Here is a 15,456-nt window from a genome sequence, read left to right as displayed (position 1 = left end):
AATTAGTATTGGAGGAAATGTGGTGCTCAAGGATCGTAGAAAGGGGCAAAGACATGAATACAATTAGCAAATTCAGAATAACGTAAGTTGCAGTAGCTATTCGGAGATGAAGAGCCTTGCACAGAAGGGAATGGCATGTAGCGCTGCACCAAACTATCTTCGGATAGAAAACATAACAAAAACAAAGTATGTGCAATCTTATTCTTGCCATTACAAGCGGATTAATATTGACTAGACGCAATGGTTAAGGGATAGACCTACCATCCTGAAAGAGAATTTCTCCAATAGACTACCGACAAAAGAATTTCGGCTTTCTGTCGTTCCCTTCAGTCATTTCAGGCGAATGTCGTAATAGTTTCTTTGAAAACGTCTCAGCCTCTTTCCGACCTAGACAAAACGGAAATTTTTCTCCGCTTTTTATGTCTTCATTGTTGACTGTATGTTAAAGCCTAAACATTTTCCTTTTTCTAGTTATCTCCTCGTACGTTACGTTTCTAGTGCTGGGAAAGATATTTCAGTTATGTGTTACATTAAAAATGCAATGCATCTATCCTTCACGTAGTACATAATGATTTGATGGCAACTGCCAAGAGCTATCGTCACCCAATAACTGGCTGGCAGTAGGAACTGAAAGCGTCTAAGACGTTACTTATTGGTCAGTAGCGAATTGCACCAACGTGAGGCCCCTGATTCGAACAATAGTTAAATGCTATAAACAGAAGCCAGATATTATTTATGTAAGCAATTTGTGTTATTCAGGATATGAAGTGGCTGTGCCGTCAGAAAGACCAAATAATTCAGGGACGGAACCAACGGAAAAAGCACCTGATTCCAGTGAGGTAGAACGTGCAAAAACGAAATGCTTTGATGGTTGCAAGAGCAGAATTCTCACTGAAGTGAGTCTTCGTATGTTGTGTGAGAATAGTTACAGTGTTCTATTTGATATCTATTTGTTTCTTTTCGATTTACAACATTCCGTCTGCCTCATATACAATGAGTTTGCGTAGTAAATAAACTGGGTGTCTACGGAAGTAATGGGTTTTGAGCACGAGCAGCTTACTAGAGTGTATCTATGAGTGAATAGATTCATCTCAACATGGTTCTCCACGTTTGCAGCGATATATCAATTTTCATATTTCTCACTTCGATCAATTATAGACAGTGTCAAGATACATCTAATGTGCATAAATGATCTTTCTCCGCGTTTTTTTGTTGTGAAATAACTGCAAGGACAGTACGTCAAGGCTGCTTTCCTGCTTTCCTGTTGCTCTAATTCCAGACAAATGCAGTTCTCCAGTTTGGAGAACACCTAACTAGAGAGATAAGCTGGCAATTAACCAAATGACTTCATTTTTCGCAAATAATGACAACAATGCAAATCTTTCTGCTATGATTCCAATAAATGAGAGCGCCACCGTATCTGTGTTAAGGGGCATAAATGAATTCGTACTGCTCTACAGGAAAAAACGCTGCAATTAGATTCTATGGTGTAGAAACTTAGAAGTGTGAAGCTTTCTGCATCTTCCTCAGGCCATTCCATTTTATGAGGCGATCTCTTCCGCGTCATAAACCCCGGGGGTAATGGTGGCACTATTACCGCCTTGCGAATCTCTCGTGCTCTCAGATAAGGAACGCATCTGAAAAAATGGGACAGCACCGTCGTTATGATGTTTCATACAGCGTGCTGGAGGCTCACCACAAACTTAATTTTACAGTTGTTGGTTCCCTATGTCAATCAGTGAAAGAGCAGGTTCTCTTGAAATAATTGACTGCTGTATGTATTTTTTGCTGTCGCTGATGATGCAACATATTGCTGTCTCAATCCAGAACAGTGGGGGAACTATGCGCCATGGACGACTTGATGGTGGTGTTCTCTGCACTAGCAAGGGGAACCCACTCTTAGCTGGTGGCTCATGGCGCAGTCGAAATTCGTCACGGTGAAAGAACTGTGAAAATAAACGGATGCCTATTTTGGCTTAGGTAACAACACTAAATAACTCCCGAGAAAACGCCAGGTCGAAGTTTCATCGCAGCTTCATAGCTTCGCTCGCGAAGCATGTAACCACTGAATTGACTACGCAGTGGTTAAGAGGACAGCTTTGTAACTTCGCGTTCTTTGTTCAAATTCCATCTTACGTTGATTACTTTTCCCTCATTTGTGTGACAAATTTTTTGCTATTTTGTGATATACAAAGGAATTTTTGCAAAAGAAGTAATCGTTTCAAATGTTAGTAAACGTAGCTTTTATCATCACAATAGACGCCAATTAACACTTCTCAGAAAACTGTTACCAATAAATTTACTGCACGAAGTCCGATCTACGTTATTCCGGGTAATTCAATAGTATCTGTTGCACCACGTTTAATACAAACACAGTCCGCAGACACCGAAGTCATCTGCAAGCCCACAACTAATCAGTACCTGGTTACCAGTACGGTAGGTAACAACAAAATTAATCGTAATGGACCATCCGCAGTAGAAATTGTAATGCACTGTCATTACTTGGTCCAGTTATGATTTTCTAGTTTGGTTCCTGCGGTGGTCACTGTGACTCATCCCAGCTCCTGAATAACTGGGATTCGGGTTAATGGTACGTCAGCAAATTTCTCAGTTTTAACTAATTCTCTCTCGTTCGTCGCGGATTAGTTACAGTTCTCCTTGTAAGAAGAAACTATTGGAAAATAGGTACGGCCGGTGGAACTTAAAATTATGCAAAAATGCTGTTGTCGCATTTGAATCGATGACCCGTACTTACCATCAATCATTCACTGTCGACAGAGTCGTACTCTATCCTGCGAAACACTTCAATGTTTGGAACCACGATTTAGTATCATTATATCTTCGGATATCGTGCTATAAGTCACATACAGTACCTGGGAAATACCTTGAAAACTTTGACCGTCGTTTTCTCAGAAATAGTATAGTATTTACGGATAAACCGAGACATGTGTTTACTGACTTTGACCCGTCTCCCATTGAGCGATGTTTCTGGGAAATCGGGTTATGGCACTTGCCGTGTTCTGGTGTTCTGCATATCATTTCTTTTCTGAGGTTCTGTGCCTTAATTTGTGAAAAGTCGCTAGGTTTGTCTGTCCGCTTGTTAATAACCCTTGCTCTGAAGAACAGGTACACGTGTGAAGTTTAAATTTATGTCACATAATAAGATCTATGGCCTCTTGGCGGTATAACAGTTTTAAACTTTAAGTAAATTCAGTCAGAATAAACGGCCATTTATGTCACATATTTTGATGCTCGAAAACTTTATCATTAAAACCTATAGGGTTTTTCCCGTTTACTTGGGATCTTGAAATTTGGCAAGAAGCAAAGTCTTAGAGTACAGGTAAAGGAAAAATGCGAAAATTGTTAATTTCTAATTCTATAACACGAAAAAAATGTTTTTAACATTTTTAACCGTCCGTCTGCCCATCTGTTAAGAACCCTTTTCCTCAGGAAATTCGGTAAGAAGCAAGGTTTCACATTACAAGTAAATTAAATAAATCGGGAACTTCTTAAACCGTAACTCTATCACATAAAAAATATCTTTTTGTCGTTTGAACATATATTGCGTTCATCAGCCCTCAGAAGCACAATATGCGAACGTTACTGCATACAAACTTAAAATGTAAGTTGCATTCAAGTTTTAGTAAGGAAATAAAAAATATTTTATTATCTTTTCTCCCTCTAGATATGTACACAGAAGAAATCCTCTCATGGTTTCTTTTAGAATTTCCGAACTAGACTGAAGAACTGCTGTAGAGCCGGGATAGTTCCTTTGAAAAGGCACGGCCGACTTCCTTCCTTGTCCTTCCCTAACCCGATGAGACCAATGACCTCACTGTTTGGTCTCTTCCCCCAAACAATCCATTTGCTGCAGAGATTTTTCGTACTGTCTTGGAATTCTGAGGACCAACATCATGGCAGTATCGGTATCAATGACAGGCAAAAATTTGAGGGATTCTCGATTCTCTGGATGGATGAACTACGTAGATGTGCGTATTTAATTTCGTACGGAACCCTCAGTGCTCGAATCCTACTCGCACCTGGCTGATTTGCTTTTCTATTTTTTTTTTATTACATACGGATAGATACGCAACATTATTTTTCCGGGTATCTATAGCTAACCTAAATCCCTGTTACTTCTTTTACATCAGTTTTTCTTTTCTATATGCAGCACCTCTCCTGAACCGCAACGACTCTCTGTTGTTTGAGTAAGACAACGCCTTTACTTCAGACTCATCCATCTCGCCTCTACAGTCGGTGATTTCTCGAACTGAATCCACTTGTCGCTTGAGCCGGAGCTCTTACGACTCATTTCGGGCGTTGAACGTGGATCTACCTCGGTGACAATCACACTCGCAGACTACCTTCTCGCCTCATCAATACTAATTTCATAGTCAACTGAAAAAGCCACGATTTACATACTTCTGTTCTTCTCTGCTTCCCACTTTATGAAAAACCAACAAATTTCATAATGTTTTACCCGTTACCCTAGACATAGATGGATTTTCTTCTCTTTGAAAGCCCAGTAACTCCTGCTCAAACTATTATACAAGCTGGTCCCGTAAATTGAGCATATGTATCATCAAAGTTTTAAGCAGAGAAATTTTCATTAGTCTGGAGCAAACGGGCAGTTCTAATATTTTGGAGTAGGCGAGATGCCGGCACAAAAAATGTTCAGCTACTATTTTATAAAAACTTATTTATTATTCTAAACACCAAACATAATGAATTTCAATATTACAACTTCCTGAAGTCTGTTGTAATTTAGGCATTGCACTCATTCACTTTCACTACAAAGCCATGACAGCCTAATTGACCTTTTCAAATTTAAGTAAAACCTCATAACACCAAATCCCTCAGTAAATTTAAAATTTTTTAAAGTATTACTTTATAATAAATAAAAAAACACCACGAAATTTAAAAATTAAAAGAATAATATCACTTTAAAGATAGGCAATGTGTAAAGTGTCAGGCAAATCCAACACTTCCATGAAAACCATGACATGATAAGCAAATTCAGTAGTATGTCACATAGCTCCGAATAAATCGTGACATTAAATTAACCAAAGTAATACGAGTAACGAGTGAGCAAATGGAATACCACAGACTAACACAAGAATGCCTAAATGCACGTCATACCTTCCCACCGTGAGACAGACGCAGTTCCCAGGGGAGAAACGAGGACAGAAGCCGAGAGCAGAACCATGTTAAGCTAGAAGGCCCTACGATAAGGGACGGACTGGACACCCACATCGCCAGCCTACTGCTAAGACCACACCACCCACACGTTTTAGCTTGAGACTTTTTCGCATCTCTGTTACGTCAAGCCCCCCACCCCCCACCCCCCCCACCACAATTCAGCCAATGTTAAAAGCTAGAGCCCTCCATAAAAACAGTATAGATCTTACGAAAACACAAAAAAGGAACACACCAGCTGCAGGTTTTAGCGTGAAACTTTTTCGCGTCTCTGTTACGTTGCAAACTTTAAAAACATTGCCCCACCACGAAAAGTATAACGTTTTTCATTGGATAGACAGAATTTTTGTAGGCGGAGCTTAAGGATAACATTGAGACCCTGATTGGTCAGATGAAAACACAGCCAGATAGCTTTTTTATACCTGTTTCGGTAAATTGTAGTAAGGAGAAGTTAGGTGAAGAGTTGCTTCCGAGACGGCGAGGTAAGCGGAGCTGTGCTGCCCGCCGCTGCCCTGACGCTGCCTAAACACCGACAAGGTAATGAACGCACGCGATGCCGCATAACAGCGCATAAAGCTTCACTCAGAACTGCAGAAGTCTCATCTGTTACACCCCCTTTTTGCGTAATACTAGTGACGATCGTAAATTAAAGCTCATGGTGTTCACATTTGCCACTTGAAGAACAGATCTGAAGCGCGATGATTTTTCTGTTATATAGTTATTGAGAAGCCACATCAGCCACTGTAATTTATGACAAGTTATATAAGTAATTAAAGATAATTGAGAGTCACTGTACACCATTTAGATAGTATTCTCTTTTGTGAAACTTAATTTAAGCCTAGATTATAGATGTGATATGGCATAGATCATCCTTCGATCCATTGTAGAACTTGGAAAACCATTCAGGGAATATTCGTTCACGTTTTTGTTCAACGCAGTTGGTTTTTACCATCCTGTATTAAAACATTTCCTTTTATCAATAGTGCAATATTTTGTGAGCAGAATAAACTTTCCAATGGTAAACTTAACTGCTTTTTCGACGCTATTTTACCAGCTAACTAAAAATACGAAAGCCTTGAACCCCTTCGACTACATTTAGTTAGTATTAAGATTCTTTTACAGGGAGTGCAGTGGAGCTGACGCTGAAATCATTAAGTATTTGGTTATATCATCGCTAGTCCCACTGAACTCTTCTGAATTATACATGTCATGTGTGGTCTGGCGTCTCCTTACCAGCAACAGGTCCCAGGTTCAAACTAATCAATTCCCTAATAAACACGCTCATAGCGTCGTTGCGCGAAAGTGGTAGGGAGACATGATACAGAACAAACAGACACCACCATGAATGTTTAGTATCACTTTAAAGATAGGCAATGAACTCTCAAATCTACGTCAACCAGTTCGATGGCAGGTGGAAGTAGGGTGCCTCGCGCTCCAATATGAGGTTGTTTACATGCCTGCACTAACGCTAGACTGAGTCCACGCCCACATCGCTTATACATGTCACCTCAACGGCTGCCAGTTGGCCTTACAGCAATTTACTAGTACATATTTCGGTAGACAGCAATATCTCCTGCAACATAAAAGTTGCTAAGCACTTCCAATAGCCAGAAAACCTGAATAAATACACTCCTGGAAATTGAAATAAGAACACCGTGAATTCATTGTCCCAGGAAGGGGAAACTTTATTGACACATTCCTGCGGTCAGATACATCACATGATCACACTGACAGAACCACAGGCACATAGACACAGGCAACAGAGCATGCACAATGTCGGCACTAGTACAGTGTATATCCACCTTTCGCAGCAATGCAGGCTGCTATTCTCCCATGGAGACGATCGTAGAGATGCTGGATGTAGTCCTGTGGAACGGCTTGCCATGCCATTTCCACGTGGCGCCTCAGTTGGACCAGCGTTCGTGCTGGACGTGCAGACCGCGTGAGACGACGCTTCATCCAGTCCCAAACATGCTCAATGGGGGACACATCCGGACATCTTGCTGGCCAGGGTAGTTGACTTACACCTTCTAGAGCACGTTGGGTGGTACGGGATACATGCGCACGTGCATTGTCCTGTTGGAACAGCAAGTTCCCTTGCCGGTCTAGGAATGGTAGAACGATGGGTTCGATGACGGTTTGGATGTACCGTGCACTATTCAGTGTCCCCCCGACGATCACCAGAGGTGTACGGCCAGTGTAGGAGATCGCTCCCCATACCATGATGCCGGGTGTTGGCCCTGTGTGCCTCGGTCGTATGCAGTCCTGATTGTGGCGCTCACCTGCACGGCGCCAAACACGCATACGACCATCATTGGCACCAAGGCAGACGCGACTCTCATCGCTGAAGACGACACGTCTCCATTCGTCCCTCCATTCACGCCTGTCGCGACACCACTGGAGGCGGGCTGCACGATGTTGGGGCGTGAGCGGAAGACGGCCTAACGGTGTGTGGGACCGTAGCCCAGCTTCATGGAGACGGTCGCGAATGGTCCTCGCCGATACCCCAGGAGCAACAGTGTCCCTAATTTGCTGGGAAGTGGCGGTGCGGTCCCCTACGGCACTGCGTAGGATCCTACGGTCTTGGCGTGCATCCGTGCGTCGCTGCGGTCCGGTCCCAGGTCGACGGGCACGTGCACCTTCCGTCGACCACTGGCAACAACATCGATGTACTGTGGAGACCTCACGCCCCACGTGTTGAGCAATTCGGCGGTACGTCCACCCGGCCTCCCGCATGTCCACTATACGCCCTCGCTCAAAGTCCGTCAACTGCACATACGGTTCACGTCCACGCTGTCGCGGCATGCTACCAGTGTTAAAGACTGCGATGGAGCTCCGTATGCCACGGCAAACTGGCTGACACTGACGGCGGCGGTGCACAAATGCTGCGCAGCTAGCGCCATTGGACGGCCAACACCGCGGTTCCTGGTGTGTCCGCTGTGCCGTGCGTGTGATCATTGCTTGTACAGCCCTCTCGCAGTGTCCGGAGCAAGTATGGTGGGTCTGACACAACGGTGTCAATGTGTTCTTTTTTCCATTTCCGGGAGTGTATATAATATTTTATATCTTAAACCACCAAAATTTGGCATAGCTAAATGACGCTCACTTCATTCAGTCGCGAACGCGCATGTCACTGTGGCCGAGCGATTCTAGGCGCGCAGTCCGGAACCGCGGTGCTGCTACGGACGCAGGTTCTACTCCTGCCTCGGGGATGGATGTGTGTGAGGTCTTTAGGTTAGTCAGGTTTAACTAGTTCTAGGTCTAGGGGACTGATGACCTCAGATGTTAAGTCCCATAGTGCTAGAGCCAGTTCCGAACGAAGACTTTGAAGCCTGAACATATTTATTAATTAATAAGAAAAAGGGCCCAGAATTAAGTGTAATGATCACTTTAATCGCCAGAAGTACCATCTGAGTTATCAGTGCTTTAAACAACAGTTACACCGAATAACCATAGCAGTTACACATAACACGCCAGCAATAATTAACGGCTGACACCACAGTTTACTACCTACAGTAAATCGGGTTAATTTACACAACTGAAGAACAGTAAGATGCAGGAAATGTAAATATGGTTAAATACCACCTAAATTAATTAGCAGGCGTTACTATGTAAACTTCAAAACACCAAACTGAAGAAATTTATATCTGGTAAACGGGATGGTAATCATCACACAGGTTTACTGAAACACTTATATTTAGAGCAATTTCTCACTGTGTCCTTCACCGTTACTCCAGTAATTCTAGTCCCACGAACATCAGCATACTTAACGGCCCGTCCAGATTTGGCCCTTTCCATCCACTAATTGTTCCACAAGCTGAACGTGCAGCGATGCCTTCAGTAAGGAACAAACAGCAATCGCGTTTGCCGAGAACCGCGATCCACTCTTCTAAATAAGCCCAGACAACACACGCCGAGTGCAGACGTGGAGACAGTATGTACTTGGTTCCGCCCGGCAGAACCAAACCCCGGCACGTGCAACCGCCGCTCCACACAGGACACGGCACACAGCTCTGCGGCGTACTGCTACTCGCTCGATGGCTCCACCTCTACTCTCAGCGGGGAAGAGCGTTCGCTCTCCGGAGGCGCCACAGGCGCTCCAGGCCCCTGCACTGACGCGTTCCCAGAAACATCGCTCAAAGGAAGACGGGTCAAAGTCAGCCAACACGTGTCTCGGTTTATCCGTAAATACTCTACTATTTCTGGGAAAACGACAGTCAAAGTTTTCAAGGTACTTCCAAGGTACTTTATATCACTTATAGCACGATATCCGAAGATGTAATGCTAGCACAGTGAAGTCGCAGCTTTTTATTTTTGGGCCCCGCGTTCGAAATCCGATTATTAAATTCATTTTTATTTCTCATTGATGCCTGTAGATGATTACTAAACGAATATAGTGGTATGGCTTTGTTCTTACCCGTCTATTAATTGTATGTCTCATGAATGAATTCAAAGAAATCGAGAAAATTATTTGAAATTGTTTTCGGTGAAATTCCTGTAGCGTGTGCCGATTCATAATCAGCTTCAAGCACCAGTTTTCGGAAAACTGATCGCTATGCATGGTTCGCCACCAAATTGCTGCCAACGCGCAAAATTTTCAGTAATGTTAACGACGATTCTGTCCCGAGTGAGATTTGTACGAAGAAATGGCACTGTGGTAAACATGCCTACACACTATGCTCATGGTGTTCGGATATCCGTGTTCCGAATGTTACTACGGTCGATATCATCCAAGAAGCGTACCAAATCTTGCTGAAAAATCAAACACCATATGAACAATTTATATTAGAATTACATAAGAGTGGAATGTCGCAATATGAGAACCTAAAAATATTGTAACCCCTCAACATACCATATACACAAACACTATACAACAAATGACTGGCACTTATTGTGAAATCCAGTTGTAATTTTACAATTGATTTAAAGAACCTGTATCACCAAATTTGATAATAATAATTCGTGACGTATGCTCTACGGACAGGGGTAGGCAAATGAAAAAAAAATCGGTATAAATAAGAACAATAATCGGGTTTCGAGTACAGGACGCTAATCAAGAAGCGATATAGCAGGGTAAAATGCTCACGAAGTACCTCGAAAACTTTGACAGTCGTTTTTTCAATACGTTCGAGTATCTACGGATAAGCCGAGGTACGTGTTTGCTTATTTTGACCCATCTTCCATTGAGCAAAGTTCTGGGAAATAGAGTGATGGCGCTTGCTGTGTTCGCTTCGTCAACCTCGACGGCGCTGGTCTCACTACCTCCTCTAGCGCCACCATGCTCGGTGTTTTAACTACCAGTGCCAGAGTTCCTCGAGTAACAAGAATCCCGAAACTGGATTAGATTGTTTGGGGGAGGAGACCAGACAGCGAGGTCATCGATCTCATCAGACTAGGGAAGGACGGGGAAGGATGTCGGCCGTACCCTTACAAAGGAACCATCCCGGAAAACCTAAATCAGGATGGTCGGACGCGGAACTGAACCGTCGACCTCCCGAATGCGAGTCCAGTGTGCTAGCCACTGCGCCACCTCGCTCGGTACCCCTAAACTAACACGAAATGTCGAACAAAGATATCTACTGACACTGAAGCGAAGTCAGCTGCGCCTCGACTCACAGATATTTGTATGTTCCTTTTTTATTTGAAATCTGCTTTCTGCTTCCATTTTAATCTGCTTTTCAAAACTGCTGATCCTTTGAAAACATGATTTTTGGTTAATGATACGTGAAGCTCAGTATTTTAGCCACATAAATACTTTACTTTCCCTTTGATTCCGGAAGTTCACTTTGATTTAAAATAGTGGCGCCATAATTTAAAACGTTAGATACAGTGTGTTTTACACTCAGGTGACACAGGTCTTGGGACACCTCCCAATATCGTGTCGGACCTCCTTTTACCTGCGGTAGTGCTGCTACAAGGTATGGGCTCAACAAGTTGTGGGAAGTCCCCTGCAGAAATATTAGGCCATGCTGCCTCTATAGCCGCCAATAACTGCGAAAGTGTTGCCCGTTCAGAATTTCGTGCGAAAACTGACTTGTCGATTATGTAACATAGACTTTCGATGGGGTTCATGTCGTACGATCTTAGTGGCCAAATCATTTACTCGAATTCTCAATGTTCTTCACATCAGTCGCGAACAACTGTGGCCCGGAGACATGGCGCATCTTCATCCATAAAAATTTCAATTTCGTTTGGCTGCAAAGGGTTTCCAAGTAGCAGAACATAACCATTTACAGTCAACGACTACTTCAGCTGAGTCAGACGATCGAGTACATTCCATGTAAACACAGATCACAATATTATGGAGCCGGCCTGCCGATGTGGCCGAGCGGTTTTAGGCTCTTCAGTCTGGAGCCGCGCGACCGCTACGGTCGTAGGTTCCAATCCTGCCTCGGGCATGGATGTGTGTGATGTCCTTAGGTTAGTTAGGTTTAAGTAGTTCTAGGGGACTGATGACCTTAGATGTTAAGTCCCATAGTGCTCAGAGCCATTTGAACCATTACGGAGCCACCACCAGCTTGCACTGTGCCTTGTTGACAACTTGGGTCCGTGACTTCGTGGAATCTGTACCAAACTCGAAACCTACCTTCAGCTGTTACCAATTGAAGTTGGGACTTACCGGACCAGGCGAAGGTTTTCTAGTTGTCTAAGGTCCAGCCAATTTGGTCTCGTGTTCAGAAGAGGAGCTGCACACGATATCGTGCTGTTAGCAAAGGCACTCGCACCGGTAATCTTCTGCCATACTCCACTGACAACAGATTTTGCCGCCCTGTCCTAACGGACATGTTAGTCGTATGTCCCACATTGCTTTCTGCTGTTATGTCACGTGGTCTTGCTTGTCTATTAGCACTGACAACCCTACACAAACGCCGCTGCTCTCTGTCAGTAATTGAAGGCCTTGAGCCACTGCTTGTTAATGGTGAGAAGCTATGCTTGAAATTTGCTATTCTCGGCACATTTCTGACACTCTAGATCCCAAAATATTGAATTCCCTAACGATTTCCCTAATGGAATGTTCCATGCGTCTAGCTCCAGATACCATTCCGTGTTCAAAGTTCGTTAATTCCCGTCGTGCGTCCGTAGTCAAGTCAGATACAGTTTCACTTGGATCACCTGAGTGCGAATGACTGCTCCGCCAACGCACTGCCCTATTATACCTTGTGAATGAGATACCACCGCCGTCTGTATATGTGAATATGGCTATCCCCTGATCTTTTTCATCTCAGTGTAAGCCAAGATAACACACCCCGAGTGTACACAGTATGTTCATCTTTCCACCTGTCAGATCTCCACACTGGCACATAAAATTGTTAGTGTGCACAGGACACAACACAGCTCCGCAGCGCTACTGCAGGTTGTCTCCACTCTCCTCGGAGAAGACCCTTCACTCCGCAGTCTTGCCACGTGAACTCAAAGCCAGTGCACTCTGTGTTTTCCTCCAAGGCGCTGGTGTCCTATCTCCACTAACGCCATCCTCCTCGCCCTTTTAACTAGCCGCTCCAGAGTTCCTTCTCTTAATTAGAGCCCTCAAACTAGGGCGGGATATAGAACAAAGAAAAATGCAGACACTGATTTAATCAACCGCACCACAGCATATTCCAATTCTTCTTACTGCTTCAAACTACTTTCCACTTCACTCTGCTCTCCAAAATTGCATTTCCTTTAAAACCTGACTTCCAGTTAATGATATGCTAAACTCACTAATTTATCCATAGCAATAGTTTCGTCCTCTTAGAGTCTGAAGATGGCGTTTGGTTTAAAATACTGTGACGGTAAGAAAATCGCAAGTCAAGAAGAAGTTCTATGACATAAACTAAAATTGGTAGGCGTGTTTCTACAACTGGAAAATGGTGTCTATTCGTATTTCGTGGCAGACGTAAAAGAGTGGCGCCAGTAAAGCGAGCCGGCCCCTGTGGCCGAAAAGTTCTAGGTGCTTCAGTCCGGAACGGCGCTCCTGTTACAGTCGCAGGTTCGAATCCTGGTCGGCCGCGGTGGCCGAGCGGTTCTAGGCTATTCAGTGCGGAACCGAAAGACTGCTACGGTCACAGGGTCGAATCCTACCTCGGGAATGGATGTGTGTGATGTCCTTAGGTTAGTTAGGTTTAAGTAGTTCTAAGTCTAGGAGACTGATGACCTCAGATATTAAGTCCGATCGCGCTTGGAGCCACTTGAACCAGTAACGCTACTATAAGGGTGTAAATCAGGTTGGTTTTAAATACACGATGTACCGGGCGAGCGCGTCAGCATCATTTGATATTGGGCTTGGTAAGTTGATGTTAGTCAACAATGCCTTTCAGGCAACAAAGACGCCATTATCAACACCTCACTGAGTCTGAATGAGTTCGTGTAATAGTGCTACGAGGAGCTGGACGTTCCTTATGTGATACTGTAGAAAGACTTGGCAAGAATTTAGCCACTGTACATGACTGCTGGCAGCAATGGTCCTGGGAATGTACCGTCGGAGGAAGATGGGGCTCCGAACGGCCACGTCGCACTACCGAGAGGGAAGACGATCGTGTTTGACTCTGGTGCATTGTGCTGCACCTTCAGCAGCAATCTGAACACAGTGACACATCTAACCGCTATAAAGCTTTTACTTCAAGAACAGCTGCGAGCCAGACGCACTGCAGCGTGCCTTCCACTGACTACAAACCAGCGCCATTTGCGGCTTTGTGGTGTCAAGCGAGAGCTCATTGCAGGGCAGAATGAGGCCTGTTGTGTTTTTTTTACGGAAACCGGTTCTGCCTCGATGCCATTGAAAGCCGTGTGTTGGTTAGAAGGTGGCCAATTGAGTGCCTGCAACCAACCTGTCTCTGTGCTAGACACACTGGACATACATTTAGAGTTACGGACTGGGGTGCGATTTTCTATGACAGCAGGAGCACTCTCGTGTTCATTACACGCACCCTAACAGCTAATCTGTACGTCAGTCTGGTGATTCGGCCTGCTGTCATGCCACTGATGAACATCATTCCAGATATGTTTTCCAACATAATAACGATCGCCCACATACCAGTGTTGTACTCCAACACGGTCTACACAGTGTCGACACGTTTCCTTGGCCAGCTCGATCACCAGATCAGTGTCCACTCGAGCACATATGGGACTGACGACAAATCCAGCGTCGTCCGCAACCAGCATTAACAGTCCCAGTATTGAGTGAACTACTGTAACAGGCAGGGAACTCCATTCCACAAACCATCCAGCACTTGTACAACGCAATATATGCACGTTTGCATTCTTGCGTGCAAAATTTTGGCGGCCACACAGGTTATTAAAGTTACAGCATTTCACATTGCCGATCGAACGCACATTAAACTGTGCTCTAGGAATGTTAATCACTTAAATAAGTTACCTAGACTAATCTGTTTCCAAAATCTCATAACTATACGTTGATTACTTTTTATGACGTGATTTTTTTCAGTCAATATAGTAACGTAATATTTTAAAGAGTTAAATATACACTCCTGGAAATGGAAAAAAGAACACATTGACACCGTTGTGTCAGACCCACCATACTTGCTCCGGACACTGCGAGAGGGCTGTACAAGCAATCAATGATCACACGCACGGCACAGCGGACACACCAGGAACCGCGGTGTTGGCCGTCCAATGGCGCTAGCTGCGCAGCATTTGTGCACCGCCGCCGTCAGTGTCAGCCAGTTTGCCGTGGCATACGGAGCTCCATCGCAGTCTTTTAACACTGGTAGCATGCCGCGACAGAAGGACGTGAACCGTATGTGCAGTTGACGGACTTGGAGCGAGGGCGTATAGTGGGCATGCGGGAGGCCGGGTGGACGTACCGCCGAATTGCTCAACACGTGGGGCGTGAGGTCTCCACAGTACATCGATGTTGTCGCCAGTTTTCGGCGGAAGGTGCACGTGCCCGTCGACCTGGGACCGGACCGCAGCGACGCACGGATGCACGCCAAGACCGTAGGATCCTACGCAGTGCCGTAGGGGACCGCACCGCCACTTCCCAGCAAATTAGGGACACTGTTGCTCATGGGGTATCGGCGAGGACCAATCGCAACCGTCTCCATGAAGCTGGGCTACGGTCCCGCACACCGTTAGGCCGTCTTCCGCTCACGCCCCAACATCGTGCAGCCCGCCTCCAGTGGTGTCGCGACAGGCGTAAATGGAGGGATGAATGGAGACGTGTCGTCTTGAGCGATGAGAGTCGCTTCTGCCTTGGTGCCAATGATGGTCGTATGCGTGTTTGGCGCCGTGCAGGTGAGCGCCACAATCAGGACTGCATAC

Source organism: Schistocerca gregaria, chromosome 1 (genome assembly GCF_023897955.1).
Source record: "Schistocerca gregaria isolate iqSchGreg1 chromosome 1, iqSchGreg1.2, whole genome shotgun sequence".
Lineage (NCBI taxonomy): Eukaryota > Metazoa > Arthropoda > Insecta > Orthoptera > Acrididae > Schistocerca > Schistocerca gregaria.
This window is presented reverse-complemented; position numbering follows the sequence as displayed.